This window comes from Thunnus thynnus, chromosome 18, assembly GCF_963924715.1.
Source record: "Thunnus thynnus chromosome 18, fThuThy2.1, whole genome shotgun sequence".
Lineage (NCBI taxonomy): Eukaryota > Metazoa > Chordata > Actinopteri > Scombriformes > Scombridae > Thunnus > Thunnus thynnus.
In genome coordinates, this window is record NC_089534.1 from 3403786 (window position 1) to 3411503 (window position 7718).

Consider the following 7718-nt stretch of genomic DNA (forward strand, 5'->3'; position numbering starts at 1 on the left):
AAGTGATTCTGGGGACACTATAAGAGTGAAGTTATTGAATATTGTTTGAAGTGTCTCTTTTCGGTCTCTGCACCTTCGTCTCACAGTCAGCTGTACATAGAGAACAATGTTATTAGTCCAGCTCAGAGGACGGCTCACTGAAAATAAGGTTGTAGCTTGTTGTCTACCTTACTACGGTAGGAAAGAAGCCTCGTTTGTGCTTTAACAATGTTTCTCTTATGAATTATTGACATGTTCATCACTCTTAAGTGTCCTCTGGAAACACTTCCCTTGTTGTTTCGGTAATGTGTTATGTTGTGGTATTTGCAGTGTGTTTTCTAAATGCTGTGCATGTGTTTTCAAATTAATGAGGATGTTTTCTTATTTTGCTGGTGTTTTGTCTATTTGCATGAGTTATCTTAAGTCGCAGTGTGTTTTGCCCTCGTCGGTTACCGTATAAACCACTTTCTCATGTACATTTTTTATAAGAAACGGAGCCAATTCTTTCAGACTTTCACTCAACAATAAAAACATGATATTCCGTGAATACAAAAGAAACATTTGGATAAAGCACATATATGTATATATATATATATATATATATATATATATATATATATCCAATAACAACAATAATGATAATAATTAAATCACAATCAGATCTGTGTTTATCTCGTCATTGTTAGAGGGTAAAACCTCCAGAGCTCTGCTGCTGTTGTTACCACATTCTCACCAAAACACTTCCCCTTCAGTTCTCAGGAACATTTACTTCAAAAATACAATGAGGAACTAACAGGTCTCAGACCACTAACAAAAACATCTTATCTGTTCTTTCCCAGCTGTTGCAGTATCACCATGTTGCATCATGTTGAGCATCAAGAGTCAAAGTTTGACTCTTCACCTGTCTGTTCATGTGTGCTGTCAATCATCACCATGAATCCTGTCTGTTGTTAAACATGATAAAAAATGTAATTCTGTCTTAAAGCAGAAACATACTTCTGCTTCATAATCAGTTAATTTGCTTTAAAATCACTTGTATGTAACTGTTATTTAACCAGGCAGATGTCTCTGCTCCACAGCAGATTAGTGTGAAATTTGTACCATCTTACATCCATGTTTTCACATTTTAAAAGCATTACATGATGAGATCATGATCATAATCATGAGGTAGTTAGAAATACAGCAGTGGAAAGGAAGTGGTGTTGGTGGTGAGTGGGTGGAGACAATCACCCTTAACTTATTGAAGGGTATTTCCTCACCACAGTTTGTTGGTGTTTGAAGATTTAATTTGTCCAGATGAGGATGTAAAAACCACAACATCAACACCAACAGGTATAAGTGGAAAAAGCGAATAAGTCGAGCCAAAACAACTTTCTTTTGTCTTCCAGTTCATCTCTCTGTCTCTCTTTTGTTCTTTTTTCATGTTCAGGTGAGGACATAAGAGCTGCAGCAACAAAATCAACACCTATAAGTTCAACAAAAACAACTACATCAACACCAACAACCAATGATACTCCAACAAAACAACAAGGTAGTGATTTAACAACTTGTATCTCTCTGAGTGTAAAGTATGAATGTCAGACTGAGTCTTGGCTGTGGGTGGAGATATTCTCTTATTCAGTTCATCTCAGTCAGTGTGTTCACACACATGTCTGAGTCTCAAACCTTGTTATTGTTCACTGTTCTCTCTCTTTCTGTCTCTCAGCCTTTGACGTTTTAAGTTAAAAACAGATAGAAGAGAAATATTTGTAATTGTAATTTGTAGATTTGTATTTTTGGTGCTTCCTATCTGTAGCAACATACACTTAGTTCACAGTTCAGTTCAAATATTGAACTATATTGTACTAATATTGTAATGAAGCAGTGATAAATGCAACATTTTTCAGGTTATAAAAAACACACACGCTGTATATACTGTATTTCTCTCATCTTTTAACTACGGGAGTCTAAACAGTGAAAAATGTTTTTAATGTTTTAATTCTCTTTGCAGTTTGGTTGAGGTTCATCATCGTGTCTGTGGGTTTAACTGCACTCATAATAATCGTTGTGTCAGTCAACATATGGACTAGAACTAAAGGTGAGAACATTCACAGAACGTTTATGAACAAGAAGTTTTGATGAACTCAGATTTTTACTGATGAAGCTAAACTCTTTTTTTGTGTTTCCAGTGAACAAATCACAGATGGATGACAATGCTGTGAGTTTAAAAACTGAATATTCAAATGTTTATGTTTGTGGTAGTTCACTATTTACTGTGATTCTATAAAGACAATAAGAATAAACAGTGTTGACTGTATTAGTCTGAAACAAAGGTTGTTTATTTGTTCTATTTAATCTCAGAATCTCAGGTGTGTTGTGTTGTTTTTCACAGGTGCATAATGATGAAGATGAAGATGAAGGTACGGTGGACTATGAAAACGATGGAGAACCATCTGCTACTGTCAAACTCCACTGATCAACAACTTTCACACCAACATCAACTCACCAGAGTCCACCGCAGTTAAATAACATTTCATCAGATTTTATATGAGAAGTTAAAGCCTTTGTTTGTGTTTTGGTGGGTTTAGGTGGCTGATTCTTTTTTTAACTGCAGCACTGTTTTGTCAAACTTTTCATCCATTTTAAGAATTTAAACAAATGTTTAAAGTTTGCTTTTTACACTGTAGCTTTGTCTCAGTTTTATTATTTATCATTATTATTATTTGTAAAGAAAACAAACTTTTAAGTTACCTTCATTTTGGATTGTTTTTAACATGTTTTTTTTAAAATTGTGTAGAATAGACTTAACTGAGCTGGGAGCTCTAATAGAGTCAGTAACTGTCTTCTCTTTATTATAACTGATATTATATTACTGGCCAGTATTTCTCTATTTCCTTGCTGAGCTGCAGTGGACGGATAATAACACAAAGACGGAAAAAAAAGACTGTAACTTTAGGAGATTCCCACTTGATTTGATTATGAACCCTCTAGAACCCTCAGGTCTTCTGGTAGCGGCCTCTTAATTATTCCAAAAGTCTGAACAAAAACCCACGATGAGGCATCCTTTTATTACTATGGTCCTTGTCTCTGGAACAGTCTTCCTGAAGACCTGAGGGCAGCAGAGAATGTTGATATTTTTAAAAGCAAACTCAAGACCTTTGAGATCACACTTCAACATTGTATCATTTTTATTTATTTTATTATTATTTTATTTTACTGTAATCATTGGCTGGAATGATTTCAGTGAGCAAAACCTGTTTCAATGTTCATATGGGCACCTGACTGTTATTTAAAGACAAACTTCAAAAAATGTGAACCTGTCCTTTAAACTGCCTCACTTCAAACTGTACATTGCTGTTGTATTAATTTGATGTTTCTGGCAATAAAAAGCTGTTTCTAAACTGTAGGAACTGTGTGAACTCAAATGGTTTGATAATCTTAATGATGACTGTGTGAGGATACAGGTCTTTGAAGGTTAAGTGACTGAGATACAAGCACAAGAAAACACCAACAAGTTCACTTTTAGTTACACAAACATTTATTACTAAACATTACAGCTACAACAGATTACAAACAAACACACAAGAGGACATTAGTAAACTGGTACACAAGGCTATGGCTAGTGAATGATTGAAATGAATGATGCAGAGTTATCTATTGTGTAGTTGGTATAACATACCCGATAGATGAGATGAGAAGCCAGTTAATGGTGATTTTGTGGAAAAACTTGCTTACTCCCAGGGGTGGTTTCTTGTGGAGTTTGGAGTTTGAAGTGCTGTGGTGAGTAGCTGAAGTCTGAAGCTTGAAAATGATGAATAAGTAGGCCAGTCCAGATCTGGATAGTGGAGAATGGAGATAATGGAGGAGCCTCTGATTTAGGATCTCCTCAGCTCTCAGCCTGCATTGTTTCTCAGTTAAGAGACTATTAAAGTTTTGGTCTGGCTGCACAGAAGATGTCTCATAACAATTGCATAATTTCTAATTTTGCTTTTTGGATAGTGGCTATAGTATATTTAGAGTGAAACAAGCAGAATGGTACTAAATATGACATGTTAGTGTTATCAAAGATGATGGAATTGTTAGTGTTAAACTTCCTGGCTTGAAGGCAGCAAATATCACTACAGCAGACACATGTTATCATATACACACACATACTAAAATACTGTATTAATTTTCCTTCGACAAAATCTAAAACTTCATTTTAGAGTCCATGTGTTTTCAGTCCTTTGTTCTCCTTGGTCCGACTGCAAATGGCAAAGGTCCCAGCCGTGTGCTTGATTTGTGTGTGTGTGTGTGTGTGTGTGTGTGAGTGAGTGTGTCTGTATGTGTATGTGTGTGTGTGACATGTTGTGTAGCAAGTCTTGTTTCTCCGTGACATGTTGTGTAGCAAGTCTTGTTTCTCCATATTGTTGGTGGTGATGACTTGCAAGTTGTCTGGTGCTCTTATGCTGGTTTGCCAGGGGATCTTCTTCAGGTCTTTGGTTGCTTATTTGAGACCCAAAAATTTTTCACACACAGTTCCTGGTAAATTACTGGGATAATCTTCAGGCACTGCTACTCTTTAGTGGCAAAGCAGGAGATGAGTTTCTTATCTTGATCTTGTTTGCAGGATGTTGTGATAGTTTGGTCAGTAAGAAGAATGGGTGGGGGGGTTGAGGAAGGTTCTGTTGCGCAAACACACAAATTCATCACAAGATCTTCTTGTTGCTGTTTTTTGTGTGTGTGTACAGCAGACGCCGCTGCACATGTGCAGAAACATGTCTCTGTTTACAGTTCTTAGCTAACGTTTTTTGTTACATATCACAACCCACAACAAGTTTTTTTGAGAAATTTACTATGTAGTACAAAGTCAAGTAGCACAAGAAGCTAGCCAAGCACTGGAAAGTGAACGGTATTTCTGTGCATGCTGTGCCTCTGCCTTACAGAGAACAACTCTCCGGACACTAAAGACAAAATCTAAGTAACCACCAAGTAGGTTGGAGCATAATATACTGCTTTCCAAAACCGTTGCAATCACTGTTACAAAATAATTGTTTTATGATGTGACAATGTCGTGGTTACGGTCTGGTTAGGTTTAGGCACAAAAACTACTTGGTTATAGTTGTGGAAAGATCATGGTTTGGGTTAAAATGTTCATTTGAAACATGGTTACTACTCAGTAGTCAGGCAGCCTTCGTCATCATGGCAACAGTAAACACCACATTAGGGTTTTTTTAAAAAAAAATGTCCCAACTCACAGTTGGAAACAGGAAGTGAACAGCGGCCAAAAAGAATAGTTTTAAGGAAAAATATTCATGTATTTTTCCTGCTCAACACTAGAAAGACCAGTGAAGTTTGATGATGAACTGGAGGACTATGAGCAGCGGTTTATTCATGGTGGAACATTTGAAATCTGACATATTTAAGCTTTGAAAAAGCAACAAAAAACAGTCAAGCGGTCTCAACTTATCCTTTCTTAAAACAGCTGGCTGAAGCCAATCCCAGCATGCAGTTGGTAGAGTGAGTCAAAGGTGCCACTTTGCACAATTGACATAAAAAGAAAATTAGATTCATTTCCACTTGACTGTGAATGACACAAAGAGAGCAGAACATGAACATGCCTCATAGAAGAAACCAGGAGATGAACCTGTAACCTTGTGTTTATCTGAGGTACAATGACACCATCTGCTGGTGAAAATGAAGAAATGCTGTGGAAGCACTGGCATGGTAATGTGATTTTGTATTAATGTAATACTGAGAAAGAGAAGAGAGGAATCACAGCCGGGTCTGCTCAGGTAACAAGTGCATTAATAAATTATATATATCTATGATTTCTGTGAATGTTCAAACTTTTGTCCATCTCTACATTTCTTTCAAAGACTGTGACAGAGTGGACATGAACAGTAGAGGGTCTGCTGTCCAGGCTGGAGGTGTCTTCATCTTCTGCACTGTACTGTAGCACATGCTGCTTCTGTAAATACAATAAATTCACATGTTTATATTAATTGTATATAGATCAGTTTGAGCTCAATGTAAGTATATGTGAAATACAACTGAGATACAAAAGATAACTAACTTTTCTCCTTTGTTCTGTATGATTATTATTGTCACTTCACAATGATTGTTCTTCACACTGAACAGACGCTTCATGGTTGTTTGTCCTTTGACTGTCTAGTTTACATGTTAATTACAAAGCTTTTCAAGAACTATGGCTGGCTGATAATTTTATATTTACATTAATATACGATTTTGTGGGTTAAATACAGTACAGTTTCACCAACTCAGAATCTAATTTAGAAATAAATGATTGTTGCCCTACCAGGCTGTGAGTTTTACAGTAGGCTAAGGTTAGCTAGCTAGCTAGCTAGCACAGGTTAGCTGATGACAATGATAAACTTACCGAACAAAAAGCAAAGTAGACCCCTCAGTATCTGTAATAACAGTCAACAGCAGCTCCACTCCAATTTAAAAATGCTGGCAGTGAATCACAAAAGAAGACATATTTAAGAGTCCTCCTTCAGAAACTGCTGTGGTCACTCGGCTCATTTATTACTCAAGATGGAGCTTTGTGGTCAAACCAAGGCAGCAGTTGTGGAGCCAAAACGATCACTGCTCTGTAACCAATCTGGCTTTAGACTCAGTTTAGGACCTCCTAGCTTATTAACATACGGATACAGAAATACAGAAATACAGAAATAAATAAATGAAGAAATGTAGAAATGTGTAAAAGGGAGGGGGAAGGGGAATTGGATTATAAAGGTTCTTTTTATTGGGTAAAGAGCAACGCTGGGCAACCAAGGAGCCGACACTAAGAGGTGAGTAAAAGAATAATTTATTATAAAAGATAATATTATCATAAAACAACAAGTAAAAGGCAACTCTAAAATCTTTAAGGATTCTAAGATGTCCCTTAAATAAACAAGCTTAAAAGTCTGTTCCCCTCCTGTTGAGTGTTCATCACTCTACTTCTTGCTTCATGTGTCTGTCCGTACTTCCTCTTTTTCCTTTCCTCTTTTGTGCTCACTAGGCTCTGCAGCGATTGGTCAACAGGCAATACTGTGTACAGGTGTGGTTAGAGATAATCACAGGGACATTCAACAGACACATGCAAAGAAAACACAAAGTAAACCATAGAAACAAAAGATCAATCCAAAATACACACAAATATCAACTCAAAATCTCTCCCGTGTGACAAATACAGAAATAAGTAAATACATATTATAGAAATACAGAAATAGCCTCGATAAAAGAATATTTATGGAAATGTAGAAAAGAAATTCAAAACATTAATTTAATTATGTCCTTTTTTTTTAAAAACAATTTATGTATTTAATCATTTATTTATTTATACACTTATTATACATTTATTTATGCTCATGTCATTTTTTGTGCTCCATAGTTTAAGCTCCTCAACTGTAGCAACTAAGACAGACTTCAACGGACGGCTCAGGGCACGTGCGAACAATCTGAAGTCAGTCAGTGTGATGGGGAAGTAGAGGTAACTTTGCGAATGAAGCAATCAGAGCAGGCTGAAACCCTGACTTTTGACTTACAAGGAGCATTTTTACAGATGTTCACCTCAAGTTTTGGAACTTTAACCATGTTTAACATAGACATCCGACATTATAACAGTATATTAAAGACAGAAAATCACAAAAATCACATGTCATGTCCCCTTTAAGTATCCATTTCTGTCAATAGAAAACTGTAAGGAGACTGTTATTATTCAATTTATGTTGCATGCTTCTTTCAGATTTTCTTAGAAATGTTTGTTGCATTAT

General features: G+C 36.2%; 1 protein-coding gene across 1 annotated transcript in view; it reads left to right on the plus strand.

Moving 5' to 3' along the window:
• The window catches only part of LOC137169205 (uncharacterized), a 46288-nt gene that overhangs the window by 1135 nt on the left and 37435 nt on the right, over positions 1-7718 (plus strand). The gene's annotated exons all lie outside the window — the stretch shown is intronic.